Here is a 17,345-nt window from a genome sequence, read left to right as displayed (position 1 = left end):
TTCTATTGTCTCTGAGGATAGATTTATACTGACTAAAAGAGCGTTCGACGTCACAAGAAGTAACTGGTACATAATTCAATTTCACAATGTCTGCTGGGGATAAGTCCAAGTTAATCTTCACTGTTGATTCACCACTCATCACAGCAACAACCTTTTGTAGTTCTTCATATCCAGGGTTTTTTGAAAGTACAGTGTCCACCTTAGCTCTTACTGCATCTGCAACTTTACCTCTACCACGATTCAGTTGTTCCACAGTACTATTTATAATTTCAAAACTTTCAGATAGTGAAAGGTGCCTATTTTGGAGACTTTTGAGCGTTTTTATGATGCATGAAAATGTATGCTGAATGTGAGCTAAGTCATTCTTCACACTTATGTCACAGGTAACTGTTTTCGCAGTATCAATTGAGACTGCATCTTCAGAGTCCAATGCAAGGAGAACATTGTTAATAGAGTCTATATGTTCGGCATAATATTCAACTGCTTCTAGCCATGTACCCCATCTAGTTAAAATTGGCTTTGGTGGCAATGGAATTTCAGGGTACATTTCTTTCAACACGTTAACTCTACTGGGAGCTTTGAGAAATACTTTTTTCACTGATGAAATCAACAAATCTACTTTAGGGAAATTGTCTCTGACCACTTCTGCCACACGATGAAATGCATGCGCCACACAAGTAAAATGAGTCAATTTAGGATATACAACAGATAATGCTTGTCCAGCTTTGACCATATAAGGGGCAGCATCGCTAATAAAGAATAACACATTATCGTACATAATACCCTTTGGCCACAGGATACCCATAGCTTCGTTGAACAGTTTAACTATAGTTTTGTTATTGCACTTTTCTAGAACATCACAATGTAAAAGAATTCGTTCAGAATATTGTTCACTTAACAAACCGATAACTACATTACCAACAAGTCTACCTTCTTTGTCGGGAGTCTCATCAATGGAAACCCAAATTGAACTATCTTTAATTTCATCTCTTATCTTCTGTATTGTCTCATCGTAGATGGATGGAGCATACGTCTTCCTAAGTGTTGACTCATCCGGGATTGTATGTTGAGTATATTTTTCAAGGAATTCCCTGAAGACCTTATTCTTTAGTTTGTAGAGAGGAATATCAGCAGAGATGAGAGAACGGCACAGGTCGATGTTAAACTCAGATCTTACATTCGATGTTGTTGGTTGTGTTAAAAACAATTGTCTCTGCTTGGAATTTAGTTGTTTGTTGGCCTGATGTTTACTAGTTGTAATGTGTTGTTGCACCAGGAACTTTTGTGTAGATGATACTGCACACTGACACAAATTACAAAATAATATTTTATTGTCAGTTGATAAACCATCTTCTTTAAATTCTGAAATGTAACTTGTTAGTTTTGATTTTAAATTGACTGAATGACGTACTTTTGGCATATTTACCGTCTTTATAGTATGATTTACAAAACTGAACCTATGTGTACTCTGACTGGCATTTAACTGTTGAACTGCACAACTGAAGTCTGTTAAAAATTTTAAATTAAATTAATACAGTTTTGTAACTTACTTTCCCATTGTTGATAGGACTGCTAATTTTCAAATAACTCTGATGTTAAAGGGATTACTGAACATGTGTTTAAATCTCTATTGTTGAAATGTATTTTTAAAAGTTAATGGAATTTTGTTTTGTTTTATTGTTAAACCTAATATAATATGGACTGTTTTATATTAAATATGGAAAATATATGGAAATTAACGAAAATATGTACTAAACTCTAAAATATGGAAAAATATGGAAAATAAAAGTAGGATTTTTCAACCCTACACATTGTGAAACATAAAGATAATGCAAAATATAAATTATATTAGCTTTATAAGTAAATATGTATTTACATATAAATCCTTTCCCTGGTTATAAGTGTCATGTTGGCAAATGTGACTGAGTGAAGTTTCTGAGGTAAAAAAAAGGTAAACTAACAATTGTGATGGTTATATTTTTCATGTAGTCACATGTACTGACAAGATGTTAGTAAGGAAAAGTAACCTACTAGTAATATAAACAAATGTCGAGGTTATAGTTGCCTGCAGACATATGTGACAGTATGAAGTTACTTAGGTAAAAAAAAAGAACTAACAATTATTGTTGTAAAGGTTATAGGCTTTTTTTTCCATGTAGTCACATGTACTGACATGAAGTTAGTAAGGAAAAGTAACCTACTAGTAATATAAAAAATGTAAAGGTTATAGTTGCCATGCAGGCATATGTGACAGTATTAAGTTACTTAGGCAAATAATAAAGAAATTAGGCAAAAAACTAACAATTATTATTGTAAAGGTTATACTTTCCATGTAGGCACATGTAATGACACGAAGTTAGTAAGGAAAAAAACCTACTCGTAATATAAAAAATGTAAACGTTATAGTTGCCATGCAGGCATATGTGACAGTATTAAGTTACTTAGGAAAATAATAAAGAAATTAGGCAAAAAACTAACAATTATTATTGTAAAGGTTATACTTTCCATGTAGGCACATGTAATGACACGAAGTTAGTAAGGAAAAAAACCTACTCGTAATATAAAAAATGTAAACGTTATAGTTGCCATGCAGACATATGTGACTGTATGAAGTTTCTTACGAAAAAAAAAAAGGACTAACAATGAATTATTGTAAAGGTTATACTTTCCATGTAGTCACTTGTACTGACATAAAGTTGGCGAGGAAAGGCAGTCTACTAGTAATATAAAAAATGTCAAGGTCACGTTGTCACATATGATGGCATGACGTTGGTGAGGCAAAGAATTTGTAATCTAACAAAATGTCAAGTTAGCATGTAGTCATATGTGATGGTATAAAGTCAGTTGAGGCAAAGTATTAGTAAACTAACAAAGGTCAAGATTATAGTTGCCACGTAATGTTATGAAGTTGGTGACGAAAAGTATTTGTAATGTAACAGATGTCCAGTTGTCATGTTATCATATGTAATGATATAAAGTTATTTGAGGCAAAGTACTCGTAATCTAACAAATGTCAAGGTTATATTAATTGCTATGTAGTCACATGTAATGTAATGTAATGAAGTTGGTGAGGCAAAGCATTTGTAATGGAACTTATAGTTGCCAAATAGTCACTTGTAATAACATGAAGTTGGTGAGGCAAAGTATTTGTAATGGAATTTATAGTTGCAAAATAGTCACTTGTAATGTCATGAAGTTGGTGAGGCAAAGTATTTGTAATCTAAACAATGTCAAGGTTATAGCTGCCATGTAGGCACAAGTGATGACATGAAGTTGGTGAGGCAAAGTGATAAATGTCAAGATTTTAGTTGTCATGTAGTCACGTTTATGATGCTATGAATTTGGTGAGGAAAAGTATTCGTTATATAACAAATATCAAGGTTATAGTTGCTATATAGTCACATGTGGTGGAATGAATTTGGCGAGAAAAAGTATTCGTAAACTAACAAATGTCAAGATTATAGTTGCCATGTAAGTCACATATTTTATGATGCTATGAAGTTGGTGAGGCAAAGAATTCGTAATATAACAAATGTCAAGATTATAGTTGCCCTGTAAGTCACATATTTTATGATGCTATGAAGTTGGTGCGGCAAAGTATTCTTAATATAACAAATGTCAAGGTTATAGTTGCTGTATAGTCACTTTTGGTGAGAAAAAGTATTCGTAAAATAACAAATGTCAAGATTATAGTTGCCATGTAAGTCACATATTTTATGATGCTATGAAGTTGGTGAGGCAAAGTATTCGTAATATAACAAATGTCAAGGTTATAGTTGCCATGTAAGTCACATATTTTATGATGCTATGAAGTTGGTGCGGCAAAGTATTCGTAATATAACAAATGTCAAGGTTATAGTTGCTATATAGTCATATTTGGTGAGAAAAAGTATTCGTAAAATAATAAATGTCAAGATTATAGTTGCCATGTAAGTCACATATTTTATGATGCTATGAAGTTGGTGAGGCAAAGTATTCGTAATATAACAAATGTCAAGGTTATAGTTGCTATATAGTCACATTTGGTGAGAAAAGTATTCGTAAAATAACAAATGTAAAGATTATAGTTGCCATGTAAGTCACATATTTTATGATGCTATGAAGTTGGTGAGGCAAAGTATTCGTAATATAACAAATGTCAAGATTATAGTTGCCATGTAAGTCACATATTTTATGATGCTATGAAGTTGGTGAGGCAAACTATTCGTAATATAACAAATGTCAAGATTATAGTTGCCATGTAGTCACATGTGATGGAATGAATTTGGTGAGGAAAAGTATTCGTAAACTAACAAATGTCAAGATTACAGTTGTCATGTAGTCACATTTATGATGGTATGTAGTTGGTGACGCTAAGTATTCGTAAAGCAACAAATGACAACTTTACTTTTGACTTTTGCCACATGTGATGGCATGAAGTTGGGCAAAGTAAACTTAAATTAAGAAATGAGAACGTTCCTCGTGCAGGTCGCCACTCGTGATAGCATGATTTTAATGAGGCGAAGTATTGGTGTTCCACACGAGATCACATGAAGTAGCGAATTAATATATTATTCATCATCATCATCATCATGATTTAGATCTCAATAATCGTTTGGTTTTACGCAATAACCTACTTTTCAAATAATGTTTTCGTCTGTCATTTTATGGACTGTTGTTTATTCTCAATTATTATTAAGCTTACACTTTTCATGTTCTCAAAGACTGGTTTTGCTTGGACTTGTTCAAAAAGAATTAATTTACTTCCTTGCCCAAAAGTGTGCATTCAGCTGTTTTGTGAAGAATCACATTTAAAATGTTTTCAGTTTGCTCTTGTCCTTTGCCTGCCATATAGCATCCTAGAACAGTGGCTCTCAACCAGGGGCCGCGACCCTCTTGGGATCTTCATAATGTGGTACGATAAAACGCTTACGTGCTTGCTTGTCTACCCCCAGCTCGTGAACCACTCCAGAACTGTTTCGTGTCTGGGGGCTGCACGAACTGCTGGGGCGGGTTCTCATTTTGTTGTTAAAGATAATTTGCCTGTTGCTGCGGTTAGAACGCTCAAGTTACTTTGCATGACAAATCTGCGATCTAAAATCGCAATTTACTCTCCGTAGAAAGGAGGGCATAACGTGATTTTGGTAAGTGTACTCCATTGCAAATACAAATCAAAGGCACCGAGCGTGATGCCTGAATGATATTATTAAAATATGTTTCACTCATAGGCACAATCACCAAAGTTGTTCCTCATCTCTCGAAGTGTTGCTTTTGGATAGAAGAGATGGTTTTTATACCAAAATGTAGGGTATATCAGTTGTATTTCGGCTGTAGTTTTCTTTTTTGGAGCCTATGATGAAGTTATCTTAGTACGTTAACCGGTTGGGTTTTTCTCCGAGGTGTTCACTAACCATAAGACAAAAGTCAGGTAATCTCATTATACAGATTGTTAATATAACAATATAGACGTGACTACTGGAGCCACTGTTTATTATTATTACTACTACATTTGCTCACTTTTTTATCGATCACTAGACATTTATAGCACAATCGCTCAATTAATACCCTGGCGGCAGGCTTTGTGTTGGATATATCTTTTTGTGCTTAATCTACATCAATACTTGTAATGTCAAACGGTGTTGTCACATTTTCATTGTAAAGATTATCCCTAGTTAAAATTACCTTTGTACCAGCATCAATACATTGATTTCTACAATCACCATACAAATTAAAATTACTAAACATTTTGTAGCCATAAATCAACTCGACATATGTCGACATTATTCAAGGTTATTATTATAGTCCACATGGAGATAAGAGCACACCAATTACAAATGCTAACGCATCATTGGTAGACGTACTATGTTGAAGCCGTTCCATCTTAGTTGAAACATGGCCTTGTTATCTCGCGCAGGTTATGTGGGGGGCAGCACGTGGAAATCTTATGGAGGAGACGCATTTTCGTCCACAGCACATCCAAGGACATGCTTCAACCACCGTGAAACAAGCTTCTACAGCTCCTTGTGATTGAAGGGGCATCTGAGAAGGCCTAATCAATAATCAATGTCTCTTCATTGGAGATCGTCGTATTTGACATCGGTTGGGTAGTAACTGAACGCTCCGGCTATACAAAGAGTGGAAGTCTATAGTCACATGGTCAACAAAGCGCAAGATAACTTTTACAAGTTAACAGACTACAGATAGACCACAAGATCCAGGACATACTCGGTCCTTCAATAATGAAGTTAAATATTTGATTCGCTACCGAAAATCGAATCCAAGACTATTGTATTCGTAGCTGTAAACGCTATAGCTTCAGTCTCCGAGGAGTCTACTTTTCCGATATATTACTACTGAGTATCTATCATAGGTTTCGTGGTTCAACGCAAAGAAACAAAATTGTAAAAGTTTAGGTTTCGCGAGATTCTCAGAAATGAAAACTTTAATAAAAATTACAAATTCCAACCCATTCTTCCAATTTATTCCAAAGTGTTAGTCTACATTCATGTTTATCTACAACAGGGATGTCGAACAGCGCTCTCGAGCTGTGAACTGCAGAGCCTTCACTCCTCCCTTACCGTGCAACGGTTGAACACAGGTAGCAGGCAGACCGGCCGAATGATAGTAAACAAAAGCGAAACTGCGGCGGCTGGTACTTTGATAACTTTTATATATCTTACCAATTGATTAGGAACTCAGTTTAGATTTGCACTTGATGAACTCTGATAAACAAAGAATATAGCCTACATGAGGATGAACTATGATAATAATGATAATAATAATAATAATAATAATAATAACAATAATAATAGAGTTTTTTATCTACTGGATCATTCCATGAATGTTGTTCGTTAGTGACGGGAATGGGTAAATCATAATAATAATAATGTTGTTAATATCATGTTTAAAATATCAACTTTCTTTGTATATGTTGTAGCAGTGCAACTTCAAGTTCAGAAACGTAAACTGTTTTGATGTATAAATTTAATTGCTTTTAGCGTGACTTGAAATTTGTTCATAGTTTTTGTTACAGATTCAAAAATATCTCCTCCTCGAGTTCGATCCTGTAGTGAAATGACATCTACAAGATCTCCATGAACATTAAAATCTGAGTCGACACTCCTTATGAATACACTGTAGCTAGCTGCGCCGTATCTTTCCGGTCGGTACTTTCATCAAGAGCTATAGTGAGTGACACGTGAAAGTTTTCATTCTTGCTATCAGTTGTTCCTCCAAGTTATCTCCCATTTATGATACGCGCTCTGCAACAATATTACGAGACAAACATAGATTTAAAATCATTAACGTATTCCGGACATATCCCTTTTGAAACAGTTATGAGACACCCTTTCACAAATTCTCCGTCAGTAAATGGCTTTGAAATCGTTGCATTAATTTCACAAATTGTGTAGCTAGCACGAACCAAGCTTATTCTACTAATACCCGATGAAGATGGAAGGTTTTCTGAATTCAATCTTCATTTTAATTCTTCTACAGCCTTTTCACGAGTGAAACCGGATAACTTTTCTGGTCCATAAGCTTCAGCATGACGTGTGGAATAATTATGATGGCTAATGTATCCAAGTTCTTTTCTACATATTAAGCAATGTGCCTTTCCGTCCTTTAAGATAAATAAATATTTATCTGTCCACTCACTATTGAATCGTCGTTCCATATCAATACCAGCCGCCAGAGTTGATAAACACTGCTACAGCGAGCTGACTGACTGTCGTTTCAGCTCGGCTACAGTAGGAAACAGTATTAATCGTTTCACAGTTTGAGAGCGCTGTTCGACATCCCTGATCTACAAGTATCTATCAAAAAATTTTATGGCTCGACGCAGAGAAACATAAATTTGTTGAAAATAAAACGCGCGTTTCAGCAGAACAAAAACCGATTTTTCTCTTACTGTGAAAACTTTAATAAAATCCATAAATTCCAACCGATTTTGCTATTTTTTTTATAGTGAACACCTTTCTGAAGAACTCTGACTAAGAATATTATGCAAGCCAACATACTCCCCTTTCTTTCTTGTCTTGTTTTTCTCAGATTTCGAACACCAGGCACAGTTATTTATTAGCCAACGTATCATTTTATGGCGACATCGTCATTCGCCGACAAAAACAGTTGTGGCTAACATGTGGCGATTACAGCATCGCGAAACATTAGAAGTAACAAACCCATTAAACCTGACGTCTTACGATATAATAAAGATCTAAACTTAGTTTTATTGTTTGCCATCTCCGTAACTCAACTGCGTCTTGAGCGGCAAGTCATGCTACGATTCATTCTGCACTTGAAGACGTTTATTACATAGAGAGATTGAATGTCAATGTAAACAGCTCGAAAGTTCGCAAGTGCTTCGCAATGACTGCGCCATAAAACTACAGCGATGTGAAATTCCACGACAAAATAATGTGGATTTCACAAAGCAGTTACTACATCCACAAGACATAACTGAACGTCGAAGTCAAAATATGTTAACATCTATAAATTTATGCTCACTTTTTGGGGATTGGTTTGGACATGGACTTCTGATTTGAGAATGACTTTTCGTCTGCTAAATGTGATATCAATGCTGCCTATAGTAAAACCAGTAGCGGCTCGTAGTTAAACGCTCTTAGGCGGAGCCGCCCCTATAAAAATCCCTTACAAAAATCTTGACATTTGTTTGTGTTTAATAGTAGAATAAAGATTTTCAATAGAGGAGAAACATAGAAAATTTTACTCGCCTCATTCGTTAATAACGGTCAATATGTTTGGTACTGTTGGTACCAACAGATGTTTTTGAGATAGGTTATAAGTAATAAAGGCTCAACCCTTCAGCACAATAGAAACAGGACGGGGAACATTTTCTAGCTCTGAGTTTTAAAAATCTCTCCTGGAGAAGAGAAAAGAAACAATGTCTGCCACTCCATTCTTGAGATTACGTGTCTGCTCTATCATTCATTTTACGGTAGGTCATAGGCCTAATTGGTATTTTAGGATAACATTGCGATGATAAGATGAAGAAGTCGTTTAGTTATTCGTTGACACAAAAATGGTATCCCTAGTATCCCATAAAGTGAAACTTCTCAAACCTCCGTCAGGGAAGGGAAAACAACACAACGGAAATTCTAACGTGCGAATTAGTTTTGGTTTGCTTCGTAATACGAGTATCAGTATTTTATGTGATTGTGAGAACCTTTTGTGAGTGTTTATTTGAGAACAATGAATTGTGTGTGATATATATATCGATATATCGAAAGAGAGAAGGGCCGATTTCGTCTACAAGCAAATGAATGAAGGTAAGTCAGGTGCCCGTTATATATATATATATATATATATATATATATATATATAAAATAACAGTAATAAAAATAATAATAATAATAATAATAATAATAATAATAATAATAACTTATTTTTGAAAATTTCCAGTTATGGAAATACGCGAATAAACAAATAGAAATAAATAAACAAATACTCATGCTCGAGACCTTGAAAATTTGCCATTTCAGCCTAGAGCCTTCCTCAATTTTAAAACCACGAGCCGCGACTGAGTAAAGCTTAATCTTTACGATTAGTAAATTGGTGTTTGATCAAAACTAATTTTCCGTCATATTATGTTGACATAGAAAGCAGGAACAATTTTTTATAAAGAGTTTAATCCTTTAGCCAGTACATGGGGCAATAAATCAAATATATATATATATATATATATATATATATATATATATATATATATATATATATATATATATATTTGCATCAAGTGACTAACGACCTTATTCTACATCTTAATTTCGCATCAAATGACCATGCAACAAATTGCAGTCGCTTAGTCGTATGATGATAATTTTATTGTCGATTACTTCTTCTTCTTCTTCTTCTTCTTCTTTTGTTTAAGCTTTCGCTTGTTTGTCTTCACGCTTGATCTGACGGAGATGACAGACATCCTTCTTTCCATCTCTTCTTTGGGCGACCTCTTGTCCTCCTCCCGCGTGGTATAAAATCTCTGGCTGCTCTGATCAATCTATTTCTTTCTGCTCGTTCTACATGGAAATTCCATTCTCGTCTTCTTGCTTTTGTGAATTTAATCACATCCATTATATCACAATTCTTGTCGGACTGTTTCATTTTTTACTTTACCTAATCTTGTTTTTCCTAGTATTGTTCTTAGAGTGTTCATTTCTGTTGTCCTCATACGTTGTTTGGTTTTACTAGTTTCTGCTCTAGTTTCTGTACCATATGTTAGAATTTGTCTAACTGCTGTTTTATATATTTTTATTCTACTTTCTATATTAAGGTATTTATTTTTCCAGACCACATCACGTAGACATCCTGAGATTCTAACTGCTTTTTGTGTTTGATATTTTATTTCATTTATTATATGGCGATAACTCGTTATATCCACTCCGAAGTATCTAAAACTCATCACTTGTTCGATCATTTTTTTCCTATTTCCAGTTTACATCTTATTGGTTCTTTTGAGACATACATACTTTTACTTTTTTCTGTAGATACCTTCATATCATATTTCTCTGCATTCTTTACAAAATTATATAGCAATCGCTGTAAATCATCTTCAGTAGTAGCCATCAGTACCACATCAACAGCATAAGATATTATATTAAAATTTTTATTTCCCATCAAATAACCTCGTAAATCTCTCATAATATATATAATTTTGTCCATTATTAAATTAGATAATAAGAGACTGAGGGAATCACCTTGTCGATTCCCGTGTCCTAAAATACGAATATTTTTGGAAGTTGTTTCTTTGTTCATTGCAATTCATATTGGAGACTAATCTTGATATTCAAGAAGGACAGAAGACCAATGTTGAAAGACAACCTTGTAGAATTAGTTTAAAAATAGTTCTTCTTTACAATATTTACTCATAATAACTTTTGAAGGAGTTTTCAAAACGACAATAATAATAATAATAATAATAATAATAATAATAATAATAATAATAATAATAATAATAATAATAATATACCCTGATTCAAAAAGGATGGTACAAAAGTAATATTGATTTATTCAAAAGTGAACAAACTAAAAACAACTTTATTGGTTCGAAACATCACAATAACTGCCCAATTTTTTTACCTGCACTACAAGTGTTCAATATTTTCCTCGTTGGTGGCACGACACAAGTCGAGATGGTACTCTAGTTCTGTCCAGACTCGTAGCTTCGATTCGTCTCAGGTTATTCAGGCTAGTTGGCCAAGGGGGAACATATACGGAGTCTTTAATGTACCCCCCCAAAAAGGAAAGAAGTCGTAGGGTGTTAGGTCTGGCGATCGCGAAGGACAGTTCAATATTAGTGAATTGTGTGCTGCACGCCCGATCCAACGTTGTGATAGGATGTCACCCAGATACTGTCGGAACATCCAAGTGAAAATGTGGTGTGACTGCCACAATGGTTCCCGTTCGTGCGAATTCAAACCTAATAATCTTTTTCTACCTTTGCTTCTCATTGTTGCAACTCTCGCAACAGCTTTTCAGTTTTACATCATCCTTTTCTAATCACGGGGTAATAATGTAATCATGATAATTTTAAAGTTATTTAATTTAGTGTTTATTTTAATTGAACCGTAGTGTGTATAATTAAAGAATAAATGCCGTTTACTTTTATTAATTTTAATTGCTATACGAGTACTTGGAATAACAAAGCAAGAGCTATGAAATCGAACAGCGGGTAGCGCGTGCGAGAATCAAGTGGAGGAAAGAATCAAAGCGTTATTCTTGGTCCTTTTAATTGGAACGAGAAAAATGAGGTCAGTCAGCTGTTATGCCGGCCAACAAGTGCCTGTCGACGCGAGGAATTCGACGACAGGAAACATTCACAGAGCGGCTATTATTAGGGACACGGCGATGTCGGCTGTGGTGCAGCGCGTCAAGGAAACAACCACACAAACAATTACTGCAGTTTATTGTTTACGCCTCTTTTAACGTCAGAGGATGTTACAGTCACACGATGTAGCCACATGGGAGTTGCGGTGATTGAGAATGACACAGGACACAAATATTTAGAAAAAATGTATCTCTCGGCTTAGTCCATGGCATAGTTGCGCCCCGCGGTCAATTGCGAGGCCTAGGCATGGCATAATTGCGCCCCGAAGAAATCAGGTAGCAGAATGGACATGGCATAGTTGCGCCCTGATGGGCATAGTACACACGAAAGTGATTGTCATAATATAAACAAATTACTTACAAATATTACAGTGATAGCTGCATTGAAATAAGGTAGGCCTAGCATATGATCAATTTTACTACTTAAAATAACACTTCTTTATCGATCACACACAATAAATGAACTGCATTTTTTGTTTGCACATCAATATCTTAATCCTACGGTACAGGGTTTCGAAAATTGAAACTTAGAACCATTGTGAATTATTAACTCTTTATCCTTTTCACTAAACTTAACATTCATTTTAAATTAACCTCACTATACGCCACAGATGGTGTGAAAATCATTAATAAAATGTCAAAGACTGCTAAGCCCCCATATTCCAACGGCTCACTCATTTGAATATGTGAGTTAATAAAGTACTGCCAACTTCATGGTGTTCATTTTAACGGTTTGCTATTGATAATCACTGCATAAACAGTAGAAAAACAGTATAATAAAGTACTGCCAACTATATGGTGTTCATTTTAATGGGAGACTATTGATAATTACTGCATAAACAGTGGAAAAACAGTTAATAAAGTACTGCCAACTTCATGGTGTTCATTTTAACGGTAGGCTATCGATAATAACTGCATAAACAGTAGAAAAACTGTTAATAAAATACTGCCAACTTCATGGTGTTCATTTTAACGGTATCGATAATGAATATTAAATCGCATAAGAAATCAATAAGGTTGGTTGATTACGAGGCTCGAGTTTCCGTAGTGTCTTTTTCTCTACCTATTTCATCGGGGCGCAACTATGCCATGCCCTTTTCTCTACCTGATGGGAACGGGGCGCAACTATGCCCACAAAACAGGGACCCTTTTTTATCTGCTGCATTTTATCTGACCGTGGGGCGCAACTATGCCCTGCCTCAGAGATCTACAAGAAACTTGCCAGGAATCGAACTGTGAATCGACATGTAAATGCCTGAACTGGGGCTGGATCGGTAATAAGAGAATATTTTATCTTTGTAAACTGGTACAGTGAAACCCCTGTATGTTAGACACCTCATTATATTGGACATATTTTCTTGGAACCGTATAAATTTCTACGCTATTACTTGTTCAATATATCTATGTTGAACGGCCCTCAATTCCTCTAAACTGGACACTCCTTATAGTTCTATCTTGGACAATTCTTTTGTTGTATTGTGTATTTCTGCTACCTGTTTAGAGTTGAGTTTCACTGAACCCTTGTGTTTTACAAGGAACATTAGCAAGTGTAATGACAGGGGATTTTCCTCGTACAGTACAACCACAGTCTAGTACAGTGATGTCAAAGCAAGCGCATTTTTCTGACCTTGACGTCGTGCGCGGGCAGCAAGCGCTAAGTATGGAAAGAGGAAGGGTTGTGTATATGAATAAGCAACCTGTTGGATTAAGAAAATAGTGGTGCACAAACTTCAAACAGAACGTGAAATTTTATGTCGTTATTTTTATATGGCTTCTTTCTGTTTAATATTATCTATATTGTCTGTAAAACAAAAGTACTAACAATGATTTCTTAATTTTGAACTTGTGATTTAAATCTTGATAACATAATAGAGAGTTAAGAAGGAATATTCACTTAAATTCCATAGTAGGATAATATTATACTGTATTAAGTGGATGAAACTCATCATTCATAAAGAAAGTGATATTCCAAAGAAAGAGATTGCGTATGACATGATAAGTTGGAATTTATATTGATGGTATCTTTAGCCTTACAAAAGTAATCAATAAACTAATCAAAACAATATTACAGTACAAAGCAAAGTTACCTAGGTACTGTATATGTTTTAAGTGTAACTAATATTACATAACAAAACTCTTATCGCATTATGCTTTTAAGGTGATATTTGTGAGCAACTTCCTATCATCAGAATATTAAATTATTTTCTCGAAATCTGCTGAAGCTATAGAGCTGACATTTTTACAACACATGGGCACGTAACAGTAGTTGCTTTCTTAATTCATTTCCTTACAAACAATTTCCATGCGAATATTTTCAAAATTTTCAATACACTATCTTCAGTAATACGTATTTACGGTATATTAGATTTACGAAAACATTCTATAAGGCTACTAAATAAATAGGCCTATACGTGAAAATTTCACTTTTCTATACGAAAAGTTGGGAAAATATTTCTTTTGAATAAAAAAATCAAACTTGTGAAAAATGAGCATTAAAATTAAAACTTACATTCTTATAATGCACTTATACTTCTCAGGCAAATCTAAAAATTAACATGGATACAGTTTGAGTAAGTTCTCTTCCCTTTATCTATTGAATCAGTGCTGGCCATCCCTGAATATAGCTGGACCAAGCTGCATATACTACCGCTTTCGTCTGTCTCTTTCCTTTCCGCTGTAAAGCGCTCAGGCTCTCCTGAGCTCTAAAGCGCGCGCTTGCTCCTGTGGGCATCAATTGACAAGCCTGGTCTAGTATATACAGTCACGAAGCTCAATACGTAGGGAACATGCATCAATAGATAGTTGCTAACCACTAGGATCGCTACTATCGCCTCATTACAGACAATGCGAAATAGTACCGGCACAGTCTATTGTTCCTAGTACCCTCAACAACTCAAGCTTCGTGACTGTATGTACGGTACTAGACTGTGGTACAACTGTGAACTTCTTTCTACTTTCCCGGAATTACCCACTTTTCCCTTTTTGTAACTGCACTGTGGCTAAATTTGTGTATGGAGTGAAGGGACATTATTTTTCACAACAGTAAACTTTATGATGCGAAATTATTTAAGTAGGCCTGCAGTGTAGAAATAAATCTCTGTTGAAGTTCTTACCTGTGAGAGTCAATTTGTGCAGTTTGTATAATGCCTCAATATATAATGTAAGCGTAAGTTGGTTGACCTTCGGGAAAATATAAATAAAAGATGTTGATCTAAATGAGGAGTTGGAAAGCAATGGTGGATCATTAATGTTTAGGTGAGGGGTTTGGACTTTTTCCATTGCTGGTTGTCACAATCAAAACTGAGCGTTCAGACACAGAGGAAATATAAGGAAGCCGCACATATGAGTTTTTCGGACAGTGCCATTAGTCAACCTAGTTTAATTCTTCCGGATATTTGGTTACCCATAGTTGAACAAGACATCAGAAATATTCAATACAAGGGGAAGAATGCTGTCACCAACACCACGTAGACCATCTGGGGTCATCTCCACCTTTAGACAACGCAACCTAGTGTTGCAGCTTAGTAGTTAGTAGTAATGTCTGCTACTGCTAGGTGGCAGTAGTAGTTTTTTTATCATGTCCTTGTTACTAGTTTTTTCCTTTTTTACCCTCTTTTATTTTCTATCGAGGTATCATAACACTTGTTCACATTTTTTTAGTTCCCCGCCCTCTCCTTTTGTGTGTCTTTTATCAATTTTTTAGCCACTTCACGCCCATCTTTTTTATTCCGTTTGGTTTAGTGCCAACATACTGCTAATGACTTCGGGCTTTTCTTAATTAGAATCTCCACCGAAGCCAGGAATCAATCGATCAGTCATACAGAATAGCTGTACGTAACAATCCCGACAGTAGGTTTTTTTTTTTTCCTTTCTCTCCTTCCTTCCACCTGAAGTGAAGGGAGAACCACCCTTCGAAACGTTGTCTTAATTTTTTGATTGTGACAACCAGCAATTGAAAAAGTCCAAACCCCTCACCTAAACATTAATACATAAAAGATATCGGGAAATTGTCTGGCAGGAATTCGGATTCAGGAAATCTGATTTGTGAAAAACGATTTTTCGGGAAAATGTACGAGAATCGGTGAAAAGTATTGGCTAAATTTCTTTTTTCAAATAATTTGCGAAAATAATTTTCCTGCACCAGTAAATTCCAGCACTAGGTATATGTACCCATTAAAACAGAACGAGAAGACAGTGAGATGTGAAATGGAGGAAGCCAATACTTCGTCAACTAAGAACTCAGACAGGGCTGACAGGTTAATTTACCGAACAAACACTCCAGTATTATCTCAGGAGACAGAAGAGAGATGGTCAGTAGATAGCACGGACTCATCGACCCACATGGATTACAAAGCAAGAGCGCGATTTATGACATCAGAAGAAGCGATATTCCTTAAGACCTCTAGTCCAATATATTAATTTCATACGTAATTTTAACAAAGAATAAAAGTAACACTCGCATCTTCTATATCGGTACATAGGCCTACAACGCGTTAATGTTGATTGCAAATCTTTGCGATCTACCTACAGTCCGAATGAGCTTACTTAATACCCTAAGGGTGAAACCTAACCATTTTTCCTTCAATACTACATATGCTAGTAGTTTGAAAGTTGAATTTTCTTTTGCCAACTTCGTTTCGAATTTCGATACTGAGGAATACTACAACTGGTAGTGATTTTATAACTGTTATGTTGGCAACAGGGACAGCTGTTGTCGGTAGTGGAAATTATGAAAATTCAAATTGTTCTAGATTTCTGAGCCGATTACTGGAAGCTAATGAAATTCGAACATACTAATAATTAATTAATATCAGAATTATATTAATACATAATAGTTATTTTATGTGTTGTGTTGCGGTTACAATTCAAGATTATAGTCGGATCAGTGTAAATAAATATAACATGTGGTGTGATACATGCACTTGGGTGATCGATAGAAAATGCGCATGGAGACAGCAATTATAACTAAAATAGCAAAATTATTAGGAGTAAGTATTCTTAAACATACATTTTAATGTGTCATTCGGTTTTCGGAATTTGTACTAATCATTTCACAAGATGAAACAAAATACATTTTTAGGTTATGTCTCGTGAATCGTAAACTGTTTAGTCATAGCAATGAATTTCATGTTGGCACACAAAACACATTTTAATATTAGATTATATTAATCTACTAATTTCCAATATAATGTGCGAGAGATCCAGGAGGAAAATATAGGCCTACTCTTTCACAAATTATTGAACCACTCAGAAAATACCTGCCAACATAAAGATGAGATGTAGGAAATACGCAAGACATCGTTATTGTTAATAGTATATTATTACTATTGTACATGTCATTGTTTATTTTACTATCTTTGGTGGTATCTGGTATTAGTTGGCAACACTGAAGAGACGGACAAATTAGCTTTTTAGGAACTGCTCTTACGTGATCCTCACTATAGGTAAAGAAAATTAAAGACAATGAATAGTAGTGATGGGCAGAATCTAATAAATCGATTCTTAACCCCACAATCCTCCCGGGG

The 17,345-nt window shown here is 35.0% G+C and overlaps 1 protein-coding gene across 6 annotated transcripts in view; it reads right to left on the bottom strand.

Moving 5' to 3' along the window:
• trio (trio Rho guanine nucleotide exchange factor) overlaps positions 1-17,345 on the bottom strand; it is a 2,234,512-nt gene that overhangs the window by 389,530 nt on the left and 1,827,637 nt on the right. The window lies entirely within an intron of this gene.

The sequence above is a fragment of the Periplaneta americana genome, chromosome 6, assembly GCF_040183065.1.
Source record: "Periplaneta americana isolate PAMFEO1 chromosome 6, P.americana_PAMFEO1_priV1, whole genome shotgun sequence".
NCBI classification, from domain to species: Eukaryota; Metazoa; Arthropoda; class Insecta; order Blattodea; family Blattidae; genus Periplaneta; species Periplaneta americana.
The sequence above is the reverse complement of the archived record's forward strand: the minus strand, read 5'-3'. Positions and strand labels throughout refer to the sequence as shown.